The sequence below is a fragment of the Erpetoichthys calabaricus genome, chromosome 10 (assembly GCF_900747795.2).
Source record: "Erpetoichthys calabaricus chromosome 10, fErpCal1.3, whole genome shotgun sequence".
NCBI classification, from domain to species: Eukaryota; Metazoa; Chordata; class Cladistia; order Polypteriformes; family Polypteridae; genus Erpetoichthys; species Erpetoichthys calabaricus.
The window spans coordinates 151040204-151057733 of record NC_041403.2 but is presented as its reverse complement, the minus strand read 5'-3'; the positions used below and the strand labels follow the sequence as shown (position 1 = coordinate 151057733).

Sequence of the window (17530 nt, the reverse complement as noted above, 5' to 3'; positions counted from 1 at the left end):
AAGGGGTGTACTTACTTCTACACATAACTGTACATGTACATCAAGGGTCATCTAACAGAGCTGACCAGTGGCAAAATTCCTATAGACTAAATAGTCTTTAAAAAAGTAGTGTCAATGGTAAACAGGAAAGTGTATTCCCAGAATTCTGTGCTCTAGACCTGAAGGCCAGGCAGACGCCCTCATTTTACTAGTCAAGAGTCCAGTCTTCAATTCCAAAGTACAGAATTATGGGAATGTGTTTTACTGTTTATGATGTATGCTGCTCTTTCCAGAAGTAACTGTTAATATTTTCGCAAAAAAATGCACTCGTTTTGCAAATTTTGTGCATGCCACTGTATAACTGACATGTGGGTTAAGTGACACGAGTAATATGAGATTTTGTTTTTCTTTTTCTCCATGCATATTTTTTTTACAATGTTTGCCGTTATACAGCATGGGTCACCTTTAGGTGCCATTATATCACAGACTTTTTTCTCTTGTTCAGCACGTAAACACGAGATTAAAAATGTTCTCACTACAAACTACTTGGGGTAAGTAACAAATAAAACAAAATACCATTTTGGGGTGGAGTATACCTTTAAGCATCAGTGTTTACTCAAGGCTATTAATGGATAAAGATTTCAAGTAATCCCGATGCTGTTACACAGATTGGTGAGGACTGAAGTCCAGTGTGGTTTAAGCAGATAAAGTAAGCAAAGCATGTCGCCATGGGAGATGGGTGCTTTAGGAATCGCAGACAAGAAGGGGCTATTCCAGGGAGGACATTTGACATATTAAGCTAAGAGACGCAGGTGATAAACAACTCTGCTCCAGTTTTGACCATGTCTCACACAGAAGGAGGAAGAATGGATTCTAACAAGCATTACTTTAAATTAACTGCCTTAGAATTTAATTTTTAAATCCTGTTATCAGTGCTGCTTTGAAAAATTCAGAGAAATATTATGAAAAAATTGTAATGTCTTGTGTGTGTCCTTTACTAGTACCAGTACTACATTCAACAGCTACTATAATGGACAAAGGAGGAAGAAAAAGAAAGAAAGCGAAGCTGTTCATACAGACGTCTGTGAGTTGCACATAATGGAAGAAATGTTTTGGTGATTAATCATTTTTGTGACCAAGGAGTTCAATGAATACAAATATTTTATTAACATCCAAGTTTCTTTATGTTTCAATACCTGGCAATTTCCAGGCATAGATAACATTCCATATGAACAAGTTCAATCATAAAATGTTATATTTTCTTAAATGAAAATCCATAGTGATAGTACCCAATCACACATTAATTAACCAACAAATAATATATATTAAAATATATATTAAAAAAAATTATATATATCACAGTGCAGATTAGCTGTCAAAACAAGTTAGCTACAAAAAATGTCTTAACAGAAAAAGTAATAGAGAATTGTCATTTCAACAATGAATGTACTGGAGAATGTATCTTTAGAATGCTATTATTCAGAAATGTTCAGCCAAACCTGCAATGATAGGATATGAACCTGCATAATAAAAAGACCATAATATGAGGTGCCACTGTCTTCAGAAGCCTGGCACTTTCAAGGCATCTTATCCAACACAGAGTTGGTGATGCTAAATTGTCCCCAGCTATTTGTGTGTGTGTGTGTGTGTGTGTGTTCAGCCTGCTATGGGCTGGTGCCCTGTCCAAGGTTTGTTCCTGCCTTGCACACGATACCTGCAGGAAGAAACACATTTGGAAGATGGATGAACAGATTGGACAATCCACCACATTCTTAGGTCCAGAACAGGTAAATGACGTACTTGTATGTTCACTAGCTCAACAAGAACAAGTGCATAATAAAGCTTTCACTGATGCAAAAGTATTAAAAGTATGGAACCTATGAAAAGCAAAATGAAAAAAATTATGGGATAACCCCATCCTGTACATACGGGATACTTGTATATACTGTATGTACGTGATGTTTTCATGTACATACAGAATATGTTAACGTACATAAGAAATGTTTTTACGTATGTACAGGATAATGTTAGATTAAAAAAATTACAAAAGTCTGCTTCAGTTATCCCATATGCTTGTAAAAGTATCGCTTATGTACATGAATGTATCCCGTATATATGAGATATTTTCACGTACATACAAGATAAGGGTTATCCCATATTTTTTTTCACTGTGAGGTTCTGAGATTATAAAAGAATGCATTATAGGCATTTTATCTGAGCTCGCTATTGAAAATCCTCGGATATGGTTATTGAATCTATGAAACTGGTACCTCTGTCAGCTGTAGTAGCTGCTGCATGTTGTGTTCATGACTTGGCACAGAACATCCAAAAATGGTTGATACACGGCGTTGGTGAGGCTGATGAACTGTAAGACAACACGTCTGTGACACAGTTACGCATTTACATCCAATATTTTTCTGAAGCAGAATTGGAAGAAAAAAAAAAAAAAAACAGTGGGCACTGAGCATCTGCCCCTTTGAAGCCATCTGTGCCACTTGTTTTTGAAAAGGAGCTGCCCTACTTCCAGGCACTGACTTTAGAACTACAATGGCAAACACTGAGTAAATTATTCATTTCGGTTATTAACTTTCTCCTGCGCCATATGTGCCTTGCTGCATGAATTTAGCACCTGAGACTTTCAAACTCTCTGCATGTGCCTGATTATACAGATACCCAAAGTTTACTGATTCTGTGTAATTCTAATGTAACTGGGGGAAACAAATGTGCTGGAGGATGGCGTGGGACAACAGGAAAGTTGACCCACAGATCACTAACTGATGATCCTGGGCATATATCTTTATGCACCATGGCATTTGTCTTACTGGGCCACTCTTTTCCATTTGCTAAGAAAGACATCTAAACAAGAATAAACATTTAATTTGTAAAATTTAACATAACATCTTCCAACAAATAAAATTCTGGGTCAGTATGAGGCCATGGCCAATCCTGGCAGCACTGGGTACAACAAAGCAGGAACCAGCCCTGGTTGGTTTTGGTTTTCACATAGGTACATATAGAAGTCATCCATTAATATTTCCTGAATGTGGGAAATAAAAGTGGAGGATAACCTACAGACTCATGGAGACAAATAGATAATAGGCACTGTATTGTAGTGGATATGGCTTTGGATTACAAACCCTGAACTTTTGAATTCAAATTCCTCTACTGACACTGTACTGTGTGACCATGAGCAAACTACTTCATCTGTCTGTGCTCCAACTGGAAAAACAAAAGAAACGAATTTTATCTCCAATGTTGGAAGACACCTTGGATAAAGGCAATATATAACAATAAATAGATCTATAAAAGCGACACCAGCCAATGTGCCTCCTTACAAAAAGTAACGAGCTCCCCATTTTTATCATAAGTTTATCTTTTTTTTTGCCCTGGACGACAGTGAATTCGAACTTGCATCCTGATCCTTTTCAGTCCATCAATGAATTATTCAGGACAATTCCAAAATATTTTAGTAAATAAGCTCTAACTCTTAAAGCCGACACGTAATACTGTATTTAGAAAGTATTAATTCCTAGAAGACAAAGTAGTTAAGATGTGGCAGTTTACAAAACACCGAGTGCAGCATGCGTTTTGATCCTTGCTTTGTGGAAATTTCTAGATGGAAAACACATTAGTACAGGAGGCATTAAGTTTTCAATTAACCCGATGCGAGTGGTTCTCATTTGATTTAAACGCTCTAACTCTCGTTGCAATCTTGAAAGAAATACCTATAAAGATACACAATTAAAGTTGTACGCGTGTACTAAGGAGAACGATGACCTTTCAACGTGCTGGACCGACTGCCCACGTAAACTGGGATTTGCCAGAAATCACTGAGGATGTCATGAATACGAGAACAGCACGCAGCCGACGTCCACGACTTTAAACCGGGAGAGACGACAGAGCAAACGTCGCCAAACGAGCCATTCCTTTTGTCAATTTTGGCTCGACTTGCTTTGACCATCATGCTTATCGATCCTGTGGCTTTCGTCCCAAGAACTGCGAACCTTCCTCAAACTTAGTGGCTACACATCTAATTACACAAAAAACACACGAAACTGGGTTAACAATAAAAGTTTTCGTATTAGCATACGCTAAAGAAAAATGTAACATAAGCTTCACACAGCTGAATATGCATTCAAATTTATAGGAAGACGCTTACCTGTCCCGGCGAACTCTCAGTCCTGTCAATGAGTCGCTTGTAATAACAGCAATTAAAAAAGCCACACACACAATCTGACTCACTGAACTTCCTGATTCCCGCGCCTGCGCAGTCGGACCTACTAGGAGGGTCGTTCAAACGTTCTTCCAATCAAAAAGAAGTAGCGGACTAAAAGCCACGCCTTCCTGGCGCCGCCCACGGCGGAGTTTTGCGCACCGCAAACAACTGCCTGATAAAAAGTGAGCGACAACACTGTATGGTCATCGAACAATCTCGAAATCGGATACTAATCCAGATGTTTACACAACGGAGACCGGACTTTAATATTCAGAGCGCACAGTGCCATTGCCCAAGAGAAGTATAACAATGCGGTTTTAGATGGCAATGTCGGATATAACGCGCGAGCGTAGCACAGGTGAGAAATTTAAAGAATGACATGGCATAACTATAGATACAAAAATACAATGCACACTTTGGACCATAATAAGTTCGCTTACGTCTTCGTGGGCAAGGTACAAATAAGATTACGGTAGAAAAATGACGGGATGGAAATGAAAACATTCTCCTGACTCGTTTCAACAGAGGCGTGTTTACTTGCCCAACGAAATGTAAAAAAGCCACACCTCGGTGTCTTTTTCTAACATAAATTTCTTAAAATGAGACTTCCCTTTTGTCTTTTAATAATGATGTCTAGAATCTAAAAACAAGTTTGATGAGAACTGGCCATTCAGCCCATCATAATGTGTCAATCTCTAGTCAAGTGAATTTTGTAGAATCGTCAGTGTTCCCAAAGTACTGTAACGACCCGGGGCTTCGATGGAAGGAGAAATGGAATCGGTGACTAGCGTGGCCCTAAAACGACTGCTCAGATCTTTGGCAGTAACATATGCTCTCAGCAGTTTGATCCCTTTGTCTACTCATAAATGCCTCAACCCGTCTGCCACACCAACTCCCCACCCCACCCCCAGCGCTACACGCCGGGCTCTGTGAAGCATTCCAAGGCCGGGGTCCACATCCGAGACTCGCTGGCGGCCACGCATTAAGGCCAATAGGCTTTGTCAGCCGGGAGACGTGATAGAAGTGCTCTTTAAATGCTGTGTCTGCAAGCTGCGGCTCCCTGCCCCCCTAGGATAATCCAAGGTCACCTGAGGAGGGTGACCCTGGGGCGCTACACTGCCCTCCTGGCAGAACCGCCCTCCTTGAGGGTAACACAACTCCATTCGCCAGGATATTCAAGGGGTGCGAGGCGATCCTGTCCTGTCTGAAGCAAGCCATTGTGAGAGTGATTAAGGGTTCCACCAAGCATTAGTGCTAAACCCGAAATCCATCTCAGGGTCGTTAGTTGACTCTTTATTCTTATAAAGATCATTTTATATACTGTGTATTAAAAACAGCAGCAGTCTCAGCACTCATCCCTGACGCCATAACCCTTTGCCTTCTGTGCTTTATTAACAATTTTGTGCCGATCTACAAACTGTGCCTTCAACACCTTGATTTAATTTGATGACAAGCCTCTTGTGTGATATCTTATCGCACTTTTGTGGGGAAATTTAAGTAAATACTATTGTATGTTTCTGTTTCTTCCTCTCATAATGCCAGCATAAACAGAACCTCTCTGTCTAATCCCATGCTGACTCCTCATGAACACATCTACAGTAGAAATGCTTCCTCGGTCTTTTCTTAAGTATGTAATCGCTTCCATCAATTTACTTGTGTTATATAAAGTAACAGCTGCGATCTTCTGTCCTAATATCTTTTCTCATTTCAAACACTTCCATTATGTCCCCTCTTAATCTCTGTTTGCTTAAAATGAAACTGAAAATGTTCATCTCCTTGAATATTATCACACAACTCATACCTCACAGTCAGTGCAGGATTTACGTATAAGCTACACAAGCTATAGCTTAGGGCCCCCACCTTCTTGGGGCCCCCAAAACAAATTGTCCGAGTGAGCAATTGTCATATATACTTAAATATACTACAGCATTATTTGTCCCAATCAGGCCCGGCCTTAGGCATAGGCAAAGTAGGCGACCGCCTAGGGCCCTGGCGTCCGGGGGGCCCCGGATCGACTCCTTGGTCTAATTTTCACGCATTTCACAGAGCTTCCAGGGGGGCTCCGCCCCCTCAGGGGGCCCCTGGACCCCCCTTTCGCCTATGGCCCCATAATACCTAAGACCAGGCCTGCTCACAGTTCTTGAATTGGCCGAGTTGCTCTCCTCTGGATTTTCCATAGCACTGCAATATCTTTTCTTATAGTATGGAGACCAGTTATGCATGTAGCATACTTTGATGTTTCACCTGGTGCTAACCAATGGAGTCCTTCAACTCCTGTAAATTAATAATAACAATAATAAAAACAATAATTCTTTACATTTATATATCACTTTTCTCACTCCTCAAAGCGCTTCATTGAGTGGGGATCTACTTCAACCAGCACTTAGTTTCCTGCTTAGTTCTGCTGTTTTTGTTTTTTTAACTCCTTCTCTGTTTCAATTTCATACCTGTTCTTTCGTATTGTCCACTGCTTCCATTGGGTTCACTAGTTTTAATTTTGATTCTGGTTACTTTCCTCATTTCAGTTTTTCACCCAGACTCCTGATCCTGAGGAAACAATCACAAAGAGGTGTCTAAATTTTGACTCCCACTTAAACTAGAGGTAAAGGAGGAGAAAAGTCTTGGAGTGTCTTCTCTTCAAACACTATGGTATCCCTAACTCCTAAATGTGATTTGAATTTAGAGAAGTGTGGCCATGGATGATGCTAACGGAACAGGGGCCTAACACAAGGTTAATATGTTAACACATTGCATAAACCTCCAACACACCTTGAAGCCAAAAAAAAAAGGATTTATCATTAGGAGATGGCAGTCACAAATAACTTGAGCATGTGATTCCATTCTGAAAAGTCAGTGTACAGCTTTACTGGAAGGTTTACAACGTTGATGGTTCTTGTACTAACAGCCTAATTAGCACCCTAGTTTTGACGATTCAAACTTAAAAGTGATGTGCTTAAGGGAAAGACGCCAAGTCATAATCTAGAAGAGGAAACAGAAAGCTGTGGTGGGGCAGAATCAAGAGATGAGAAATGTGATACCAATCAGTGAAGAAGAACTTTCAGCGACTCGCAGCAGAAGAAAAGTCAAGTGGTTTACAGCGTTAACTATAAAACAGCCAATGATCAGAGTAAAAGAAAACAGAAGAAAAGAATGACATCCAATATAGCAGGTAACAACATCAGTGGTGTAGTCCTGATGTGCCCAGACAGAATAAAGTGGATCTCAATCAGATGTGCACACAATTTCAGCACCTCAAATAATGCATGCCAAAACCCCTCTAGTGAGAAGAATTGGAGCCCCCCCCCCTAAAACAAGTGAAAGTGCCAGCAGCCACACTACATGTACTTCAAAACAGGTCATCCACCTGAAGCTAAACGTGTTCAGACCATCTAGGAAACCTTAGCTTGCTGCCGGAAGAGATGTTAGTGAGACCAGCAGGGGGTGCTTAACCTTTGGTGTGTGTGTGGATCCCAATGCCCCAGTGAAGTGACAGGGACACAGTGCTGTAAACATGGTGCCTTCCTTTGGATGAGATGTAAAACCGAGGTCCTGACTCTCTGTGGTCATTAAAGATCCCTGGGCATCTTTCAACAAGAGTAGGGTTTATCTCGATGTCCTGGCAAAACTGCCCACCATGACCTTGTCATTCTGGCACTCTAATAATCCCCTGTCTCTAAATGGCTATCTTTCTCTCACCTCTTCACCGCCTAATAGCTAAAGTGTGATGAGTGTAGTGGAGCAACAATAGCTGCTATTACATCATTCAGGTGGGTGCTACACATTGGTGGTGGTTGAAGTGTTTCCCCTCTGTCTACGCAAAGCACTTTGAGTAGCAAGAAAAGTGCTATATAAATGTAATTAATTATTATTATCATTAATTAAAGTAATGGAAGATGTTAGGTAAGAATCTTCATAAACACAAAAGAAGGAATAGGAATACCAGTCTCTCCAAATAACTGCAGAGCGACCAGGATCTATCTATCTATCTATCTATCTATCTATCTATCTATCTATCTATCTATCTATCTATCTATCTATCTATCGATCAACTATGCTGGACCACTGAGATCTTTCACAGACAACCAAGGTCTTTTAAAGGATTGGTAAAGTAACAGAAATTTAACTTTGACAAAGGACAGGAAAAAATATGAAAAACAGAACATTCTCAAACCTGCTTAATCCATTTTAGGACCATAGGGAGCTGAAGCCAACTTTGGCAACACCAGGGGCAAAACAGGAAACGGCTCTGGACAGGGGAACACTCTGTTACCAGGCTCATTTACATGTATGCACACACAAGGCTAATTTGGAATTACCAAACAACCTAATCTTTGTGTCTTGGGGGATGACACAGGAAAGTCCACACAGACCCTGGGAGGACATGTAAAGTCTACAATGACGCCAACTGGTTGAGAGATTTGAACCCGGGGGAATGCATCCATTAGGAAGTACTGCTGACCACTGTACCAGCAATAGGAATAATAATGATGATATTATTATTATTGTGACCCTGAACTGGAGTAAGTGGGTTTGAAAATACAGGGATAATAATAATAGTACAAAAGTGGAATATTTGAGGTTGACTTCTTGTCTCCTTTGCTGTTCTCCTTGGTACTGACACCACTAACAAATATGCTGAATAGGCAGTTGACAAGTAATAATGTTTAAGCCATCCGCTTTTAAGGATGATCTCATGCTGTTCACTAGAGATGAGTATCAGTGTGAACAAACCCTGATAATAGCAGTGAAGTTCATTTTTTTGTTCTTTATTTCGCCTTATACTAAGAATTTGTTAGTTTCTGCATACCCCTTGGGGTCAGAGCACAGGTCAGCCATTGTACAGTGCCCCTGGAGCAATAGAAGGTGAAGGGCTTTGCTCAAGGAGCCAGGATCTCTTTTTGGCAGTGACGGGGATTCGAACCGGCAACCTTCGGGATACCAGCGCAGATCCTTAGCCTCAGAGCCACCACTGGACACATTCATAAATGGCTAGATTTGTTGGGAAAATTGTTAATCTTGAGTTAACTGAAAATAAATGACCAAATGTATGCTACATTTTACCAGAAACTGTCTAATATGATATTATCCTGCAAAAGCAGAGGCTTTGCAAATATTTTCTGCTCAAAATAAAGAAAAAATAATTAGTTTTAGTACAAATACTGTACATGGCATGAATATAATACACACATAACCCTAATATCACGTATCCCTGTTTATTTAGTTATTTAATGCTGTAAACTAAATATCGCAAATAAGAACGAAGAAAAGGGGCTTCCTGCTGTCGATGCCAAACCCGACTCTTTATTTAAAACGAGTTATTTTACTGGGCTAGCGTGCTACAGGCAAGCGCCTACTACAGGTTCATCTGAATTTAAAATTCATCCACCCGCTCAACGCGCTTTGTTTGCTTTTTCCTTTACGAGGATGTGGGACGTGTGACGCAATGTCTGTATTAATAAAACACTAATAATTAATTTTATACATATAGTGCCTTTAACCAAGTGCAAAGTGCTTGCCAGAATCCTGGTGTCATCGAAAAGGAGGCAAGAACTAACTTTGGAAGGGTTTCCTTTTATTCTATGGGCACACACGCGCACATTCACACGATTGCCCATTTTGCCTAACACGCATATCCTTCGGGAGTGGGAGGAAACAAAGGTACTGGATAATAAAAGTTGTCAAGTTTTAAAATGGCATTTTTTGGGCTGAGGTTTGGTGGTATAAGGTAGCCTTACAATTTAGGTGTTTACTGTCTGAGATCACATAGTATCGAAGAGTCAAATTTAAGTTAAAAGCAAGGGATTGTATCCCTGACCATCTCACTTCCTCCACCCCCATTCCTCGAACCGCACTTCGCCGTACTGGCCTTGTTAGGGAAGCAGAGCGTCGTGTTGTGGAGCATTATGCCGCGGACACGGTCCTCTAGTAAATAAGGCTTTTTTCTCTATATATGGCATCATACCTCCCAAATATCCCAAAATCCACTATGACGACCGATCTGCCAAATTTCCACATTCTTTCGCCTTGTATGGGTAAACTCCTCAGAAGGACGGGCACAGTTTGGACAAACTCTCACAGCTTATTGGTCAAGCGCTCGAAGTGGGCGGGGCTTTGCAAAGTTGAGCTACCGAAAGAAGTTTTGCACTGCGTGAAACTGCGCGGTTGACATCGGACAGCTGGCGACGGACGAGTGTGCTGACGTGCCTGCCTCCTCCCAGACGCTCAGGTGAGGCCGACTTTTCTTTCTTTCGGTATCGTAAGCGAAAGTTTAGTAGACTGTTTGGTAGAGCGCCGCGACTTAAGTTTGTCTATTTGCTACTGAAATAAAGCATCACTACGTCACGTAGCGAGACTTGTGTCGCTGGCACCCATTCCTGCGATATAGAACCTTGGGGAATGTAATCACTGCTCTCCTAACTACACGGTAAAACATCAAATACAAGTAATACGTGTGATTTATTTTACTCGTACATTCTGTATTATGTATAGCGCTTTTTATGGAGAACATCATCTCCAGACATCTTATAAAGTAATTCATATTATACACCGTTATACAATGTGTAACTGGCAGGCCCAGTCCAATCTACACTGATTGTACAATCGGTGACAACAATGTAAGACGACTTAATATTAATCTCAATATATACCAGATCCTCTGTAATGCAGCTTTCGGAAAAACAGCAATGCAATGTCGTCCATCCATCCATTTTCGAGTCTTCTTAATCCAGTACGGGGTCACGGTGGCTGAAGCTAATACCAGCAGCATCTCATACGTGCCATGTAAGATAAGAAAGATAAATCCTGGTCCTGAGTACTCTGGGCTTCTCAGTTGTGTTGGGGGACAAAAAAGGCAGACACTGTGAATAATTAAAACCAAGATATAAATAGGAGGCTAGGGTTAAAACTGTCCATGATGAACAATGATGCTTTTAGGAAACTCCAGTTCCATCATTAGGGATATACTTCAAATAACTTGAAAACAATAAATACCTTACAGCACATTGAAATAAACCTTAATGCTTATTTAATAATAAATTATTAAAAATAAATATTATTATTTAGATACATAACACCATTAAAACACAATAAAAATCCACCCTTGGAAATATAGCATCTCAAGCAACCAAAGGTTTATGCACATTAGGCGTACATTTTGAACTGAGGCACTGGGGTGGACTCACTTGCATAACTGGCATGTTATGCTTGAATAAAGGCCCACCTAGTCCATAGGCACTGGGAACGAATTCTAAGATGGGGGACTGGCATACAGGTGAATGCTAACCAGGTGGTCTACACAGCATGAGGCAATGGAGCTAAACTCTTCTCTTGGTGAACTTGGCACTGAGAGGCCTGGGACTGCTAAGTTGGTGTGAATGAAGACCATATTCAGAGGGACTGACATATTGGTGATGAACTCTGAGCTGTTAAACTGGAGTGCTAGATATGAATCCTGACTTGGTGAACTGGAGGACAGGTGAATACTTACCAGCAGGACAAATCTTCACCAGGGCTCAGTTGATAGGGATTGTGACAGTATGTGTTAATTCTGACCACATGAACTAGGGGCCCTTAGAGAAAAATATTCATAATATGAAAGGAGTTATAGTGCTGGGAATTAATTGTGAAGTGTTGGAATTAAATCTTCACAGACGACTTCAGGCTGGAGGGCTTTGTGAGATGTTTCCAGGCCTGAGGGACTGAAACTGTGAGTTTGGGCATGAAGTTTGACCATTTGTAGGGTGGGGATTGGGTTAGGCATTGGGACACCAAACAAACAAGCTGACACACTGGAGACTAAGTTTGGTTTGAAGGATCAGTCAGAATCCTAGCCAATGCAAATCCTGTTTTAGCAGACTGGGAATGCAACTCAGTAGGTGAATCATGGCCTCCTGGTATATGGAGACTGGAGCATTGGGTTTGAACCTTGTCATTTTGATCCTGGGCATGGGTATTGAGGCACATGGTATGGATGCTCACCAGGTGGGCCGCAAGAGCACTCCAGTCCTGAACTGGAGGTCTGGGGATGTGGCATGAGGTGTGTTCTATGTCCTTGTGTAAGGCTGATATCAGATATTGGGAGTGACTGCTCTCTCTGAGTGACTGAGGAGGGAATTTACTTCAGTTAGTTTAGCTTCAGTACCTGAAGAGCAGGTCACAATAATGTTGTGATTTACAAAATGAGGAACTCCCTCCTTTAACAAGTGAAATCACAGGGCTGGTTAGCTAAAGAATTCAGAAACATTTTTGGCTTGGATTCTGAGAAATAGGAGGGGACAGAATGTATTGTGCAAAATGCTATTTTGGGACATTTGCTCGATAAGGCATTTAAAATGCATGAGATCTGAACAAATGGTTGTAGCAAATAGTCAGTTACGAAGTTAGCATGTCTCAGACCATGTGGAGGATCCGGCAATAGGAACTCTGAATGAAGAGTCAGTGTGCGTGATTGTTCTGATCCAAATGTCTGACAAAAAGGAAGAAAAAAATACAGTGAGCTCTTTGTAAATGGACACAAGACGTTTAGAGCCTCCTGCCTCTGATAAACATGTTAGTTGCAATAAAAAATTGCCATCTTCTCTACCCATCCACTCCTCTCCTGATATATGAGAATGAAATGCTTCCCCAAAAACCTCACCTCAATGCTGTGCTGTGACTTGGCACATAAATATATTATAATGTGGCAACTGCAAGAGTAAACATTTTAAACAAAATGTGTCAGAGAATTCTCACTGTCTGCCAGAAGTTATTACGACGTCCACTGGTTGGGCAGCAGTCAGCTTGACTTGTTGTAATTCTGCTTTGAGTTGCAAATACTGAGGACAGCTTGCTGTGGATACTACGCCATGTACAACTCCAGCTGACATTTCTGACATGAAAGCCACTGAGCTCATATCAGAGAAAATCTGCCAGACAGTTGCTTCGAGAAATTTTCCAGGGAGCTGAAGAGCAGCACTTCCTTTTTAGGAAGACATGCCCGTTGTGTTTATAAGCTGATTGGGACCTCTGCAGGCTGGTCGGCAACGAAGACCCAAATTGGCTTGATAACTTTTCTGTTGAGTATGTGTTAGGATTATTCAGCATAAAAGGTATGGAGGCATCTCAAGTTGATTTGACAAGTGGTTAGAATCTCTTACAGGAAACTAGCTTGGTCTTCTTCTTGGCATTTTTCTAGCAGCTGTTTTATTTACTTTGAAATAAATCAGTAACTGTAGCAGCAGCTCATATAACAGCTTTTGTATCCATGTTATATAATGCCTTACACATCTATAGTATATATATCTTTCACATGTATTTGTATTAAACAATATCTGTGTTATCAATATACACATGTCATATAGCGACACTTTCCTCACCTGTCATTATGTCTTTATGTCCATCTTTCATAGCACTTAGTATTTATTTATATAACGTCTTTCCCACTTTACCTAACCTATCTACCCATCATTGTACATTTTGTGTCTGTTTCGTGTAGTATTTGTCAATCTGGTGGCTCTGTGGCTAAGTATCTGCATTGTTAACTGGAAGGTTGCTGGTTCAAATCCTTTTACTGCCACAAGGGTTCCTACACTGTTGGGCCCTTGACCTGAACATTGCTCCAGTGGGGCTGTACTATGGCTGACCCTGCACTCTGATCCCTAAAGGTCATGCAAAAAGACAATTTCCCATCAGGGATTAATAAAAGTATGTTAAAAAAACATACAGTGACTTTCATATCTATCTATATAGTGCTTTACATATCTATCATACAGTGCTTTACTCTATCTATCTATCTATCTATCTATCTATCTATCTATCTATCTATCTATCTATCATACAGTGTGTACACATTTATCTTACATAACTTCTTTCATATCTATCTTCTACTTCTTCTTCTTCTTCATCTTTTCCACTTCTCTGTGGGGTCAATGTTGTTTAAAGTTTCGGTGTGATTTTTATGCCCAGATTCCTTTGCTGACTCCAACTACCACTCCATTTATCCAGGCTTGGGACTGACTCCAACGTGGAGGCTGCATTTCTATCATATCTATGTGTGTCTCATATTTTTCATATCTGTTTTATATAAAGCCACAAAACCGCAGGGAAACTGGAGCATATCCTAACAAGCACCATGCGCAAGGCAGGAGCAGTCTTTGGAGAGTGCCAGCCCAGTGTTGGGTTAAAAAACACACACACACACAATGGTCTGATTTTAACATAGCTAGTTCACCTAACCCGCAAATCTTTTTACTGTATGGTGCCTTTTATATCTAGGTAGTGTAGCTCCTTTCTACAGTGTTCTACAGTGTACTTTCCATGTTGCCATGTCTCTCCTGTATGTCTAATGTCTAATACAGAGCCTTTTATATCCATCACTATGCCATACCCAATGTATAGTGTTTTTCACATTCATCTCTCTGCCTGATTCTTATTCACTTTTTTTTCCATTTTCTAAAGTAGATCATTTGGTGGGGATTGCTGAAGGTTTATATTTATTTATAGTATTCCTATAACTTTATTAGAAAGAGTTCAAACTATATGTGAGTAAATGTTCTGTTTGTTTGGCTGCTATGACACCACAGTCAGGTGACATTACAGTACAGTGAATCACATTCTCACACCCGTTTACCCTGAGTGAGGTGTGTCGGCTGTGCCCAAGCTGCCTATCTGTGAATCTGTGCCCAAGTACACTCTGATCCTGATTTCCCTTTTCACAACCTCCTATCAAGAGTTAGAGTTCTCCATGTCTCCTACTCAAGAAGGTTTTCTTTTACTGAGGTAGATGTGGTAAAATATGTTGTCTTAGTTATGAGTTTAAATTTTTAACAAACTTGAAGGGAATCAATGTTTAATTAAAACCCATAATCTGAAAAATCAGATGTGCATAGTGTCTTTTGAAATGCATTAATTTTGTCCATCACCAGTAGGGCTGAGCGATAAGAACATAAATTTATATTGTGATTATTCTGAACTAAAATGTGATATTCAATATATCTTGATATATTCTCAACACACATTAAAGACTGAAGATCAGCACCATATCTCATATATAAATGTCTATGTGTAGAAGTGTGTGTGTCTGTCTGTCCGGCACTTACCCCGACTCCACCTCAGAGGAAACAGAAACTCGCCTAGCCGCTAATAACAAGCGAGGCCAGCACGTCAGCAAAACGAAACCTCAGAAGAAAGACAAAGTCGCTTAGCCGCTAACATCTGCAAAACGGTATCCCTTTTACTTTTCCCCCCACCGCTAATATACAAGCAAGGCCAGCATGTCAACAAAACGAAACCTCAGAGGAAAGACAAAGTCGCTTAGCCACTAACATTGGCAAAACGGTATCCCTTTTACTTTTCTTCTTGCCGCTAATATACAAGCGATGCAAGCATGTTGGCAAAACGAAACCTCAGAGGAAAGACAAAGTCGCTTAGTCGCTAACATCTGCAAAACGGTATCCCTTTTACTTTTCTTACTGCCGCTAATATAGAAGCGATGCAAGCATGTTGGAAAAAAGAAACCTCAGGAAAGACAAAGTCCCTTAGCCACTAACATTGGCAAAACAGTATCCCTTTAAGTTTTCTTCCTGCCGCTAATACACAAGCAAGGCCAGCACGTCAGCAAAACGAAACCTCCTAGGAGAAAGATGCCCAGAGTATTTCCTTTCAATTACCTGACATCTGTATATTTCAATTTTTCTTTCTGATGATTTCAATAGTTTCTAGGAGCCCGGGCTTTTTACAGTACAGGCTTACACAGCTAACATAAAATAAACATGGTATATATTTCTCACAATAATAATATGAAATATAAGCAAAGGAAACATTTTATTTTCCCCAAAATGTAACAATTTCATGAATAGCTGTGCCTCAAAGAGACATCACAAATAGCATGATTTTTTTCCAGCCATTTTTTAATTTCTGTCTTCTCAATTCATTTGTAAGTTTCCGTTATACATATTGCATTTAAAACCTGGCCTACCTTGCTAGTGTCAGCGTCTGCCAGTCAGTAAACTTTGCTATTGCTATCTCTTTGTTTGAAAGTTTTATATAAGGAAAGACAAAGCTCTTCATTCATTATCTCTCTCTAATTGCAGATTATAATAAAATGTTTCTGTATACACTATATGTGTATTTTTTATGATTTACAACATTTGTAATGCTTCCAAATTATGTATTTGCATATGAGTGCCTTTTCTGACTCTGCTCAGAGGGTGATAGAGTAAAGCACAGAGGATTGACTGTATTATCGATTCTTTATTGCCTATCATTTAAATTTAATACAATCCTGTTCTTCAGTCTGATGACATTTGCATGTGTGGTCTAAAATAAATAATACACAAAACAGTTAAACTACACCATATGATTAGTAAAGTACAGTATTTCCTTAGAGTGCTATTGACAGCTCCAGTTAAACTAGTTTTCAACCTGTTCTTGAAAGAGAATAACAAAACTTACCTAACAAATAACAGAATCGATAGTAATTTGCAGTTATCTACAAAGGCAAGTGAAAAAACACCATATGCCAAACTTTGTCACATATTGTTTTTAAACATATAAATGAGTGCTTGCCGGAATGATTGAAAAGTGATGAGACTGACCCCGTTCCTCTGTCAGGGAGGTAGACACCAGTGCACATGCTGTGCAGGTGTTTGTGAACCTGCAACTGGACGGCCGTATTCCTCAGCACTCTGACACAGTGAGTGGAAACGCCTCGTACATGTCATCATGGTGGGTGATGAAGATGTTCCTGTAAGAGTACAGCAGAGGTGTGGGATTGAATTTTGTATTAGGCTTGAAAGGAATACTAATGAAACTCTCAAAATGTTATGGCAAGCATGCAGTGATGAAATGATTAGCGGTGCTGCTGTATTTCAGTGGTTGAAGAACTTTTAAGGTCTGCAACATGTGGGTGAATGATGAATCGCGTTTGGGGAGGCCTTCAACCGTAGTTACAGATGTCAACATTGCCAAGGCTAATAAACTGTTGAAAGAAGACAGAAGGCCCACTTTACACAAACCTAATGTGAAGGAAGCTGGTTTGAAAAAGAAAAATGTGTGGAGTCTTCCATCTATTGCATTTCAGTCTGCCCTCGTAGGTAACTAAAGATAAACATGATAAACATCCTATGGACATTAGCTAATCTTTTGAAACAGTTTTGCTCTTTTAATTCTACATATACTCAAGTTTGAGCACTGATGCACACAACTTAGGAAATGTTATAAGTTAAATATTGCAATGTTTCAAGAGTGGAGAGCACATAAAATGGATGGATGAGGGTTGACGTCTCACTTCTGGTGTGATGTGAATTAATAGTAAAGCCGATGTCGCATTATGTGGCTTTTTGTTGTGAGGTATGTCAG

The 17530-nt window shown here is 40.1% G+C and overlaps 3 protein-coding genes across 4 annotated transcripts in view; 1 reads left to right on the top strand and 2 right to left on the bottom strand.

Moving 5' to 3' along the window:
- The window catches only part of LOC114659547 (phosphatidate phosphatase LPIN3-like), a 104312-nt gene extending 100078 nt beyond the window's left edge, over positions 1–4234 (bottom strand). For both annotated transcript variants that reach the window (XM_028812098.2, XM_028812099.2), the window contains exon 1: positions 4139–4234. The gene's annotated coding sequence lies outside the window, so the exon portion shown is untranslated. The remainder of the gene's footprint in view (positions 1–4138) is intronic.
- The window catches only part of rprd1b (regulation of nuclear pre-mRNA domain containing 1B), a 1182184-nt gene that overhangs the window by 70078 nt on the left and 1094576 nt on the right, over positions 1–17530 (bottom strand). The window lies entirely within an intron of this gene.
- The window catches only part of LOC114659546 (myosin regulatory light polypeptide 9), a 34925-nt gene continuing 27663 nt past the window's right edge, over positions 10269–17530 (top strand). Inside the window, exon 1 of the mRNA XM_051932602.1 lies at positions 10269–10421. The gene's annotated coding sequence lies outside the window, so the exon portion shown is untranslated. The remainder of the gene's footprint in view (positions 10422–17530) is intronic.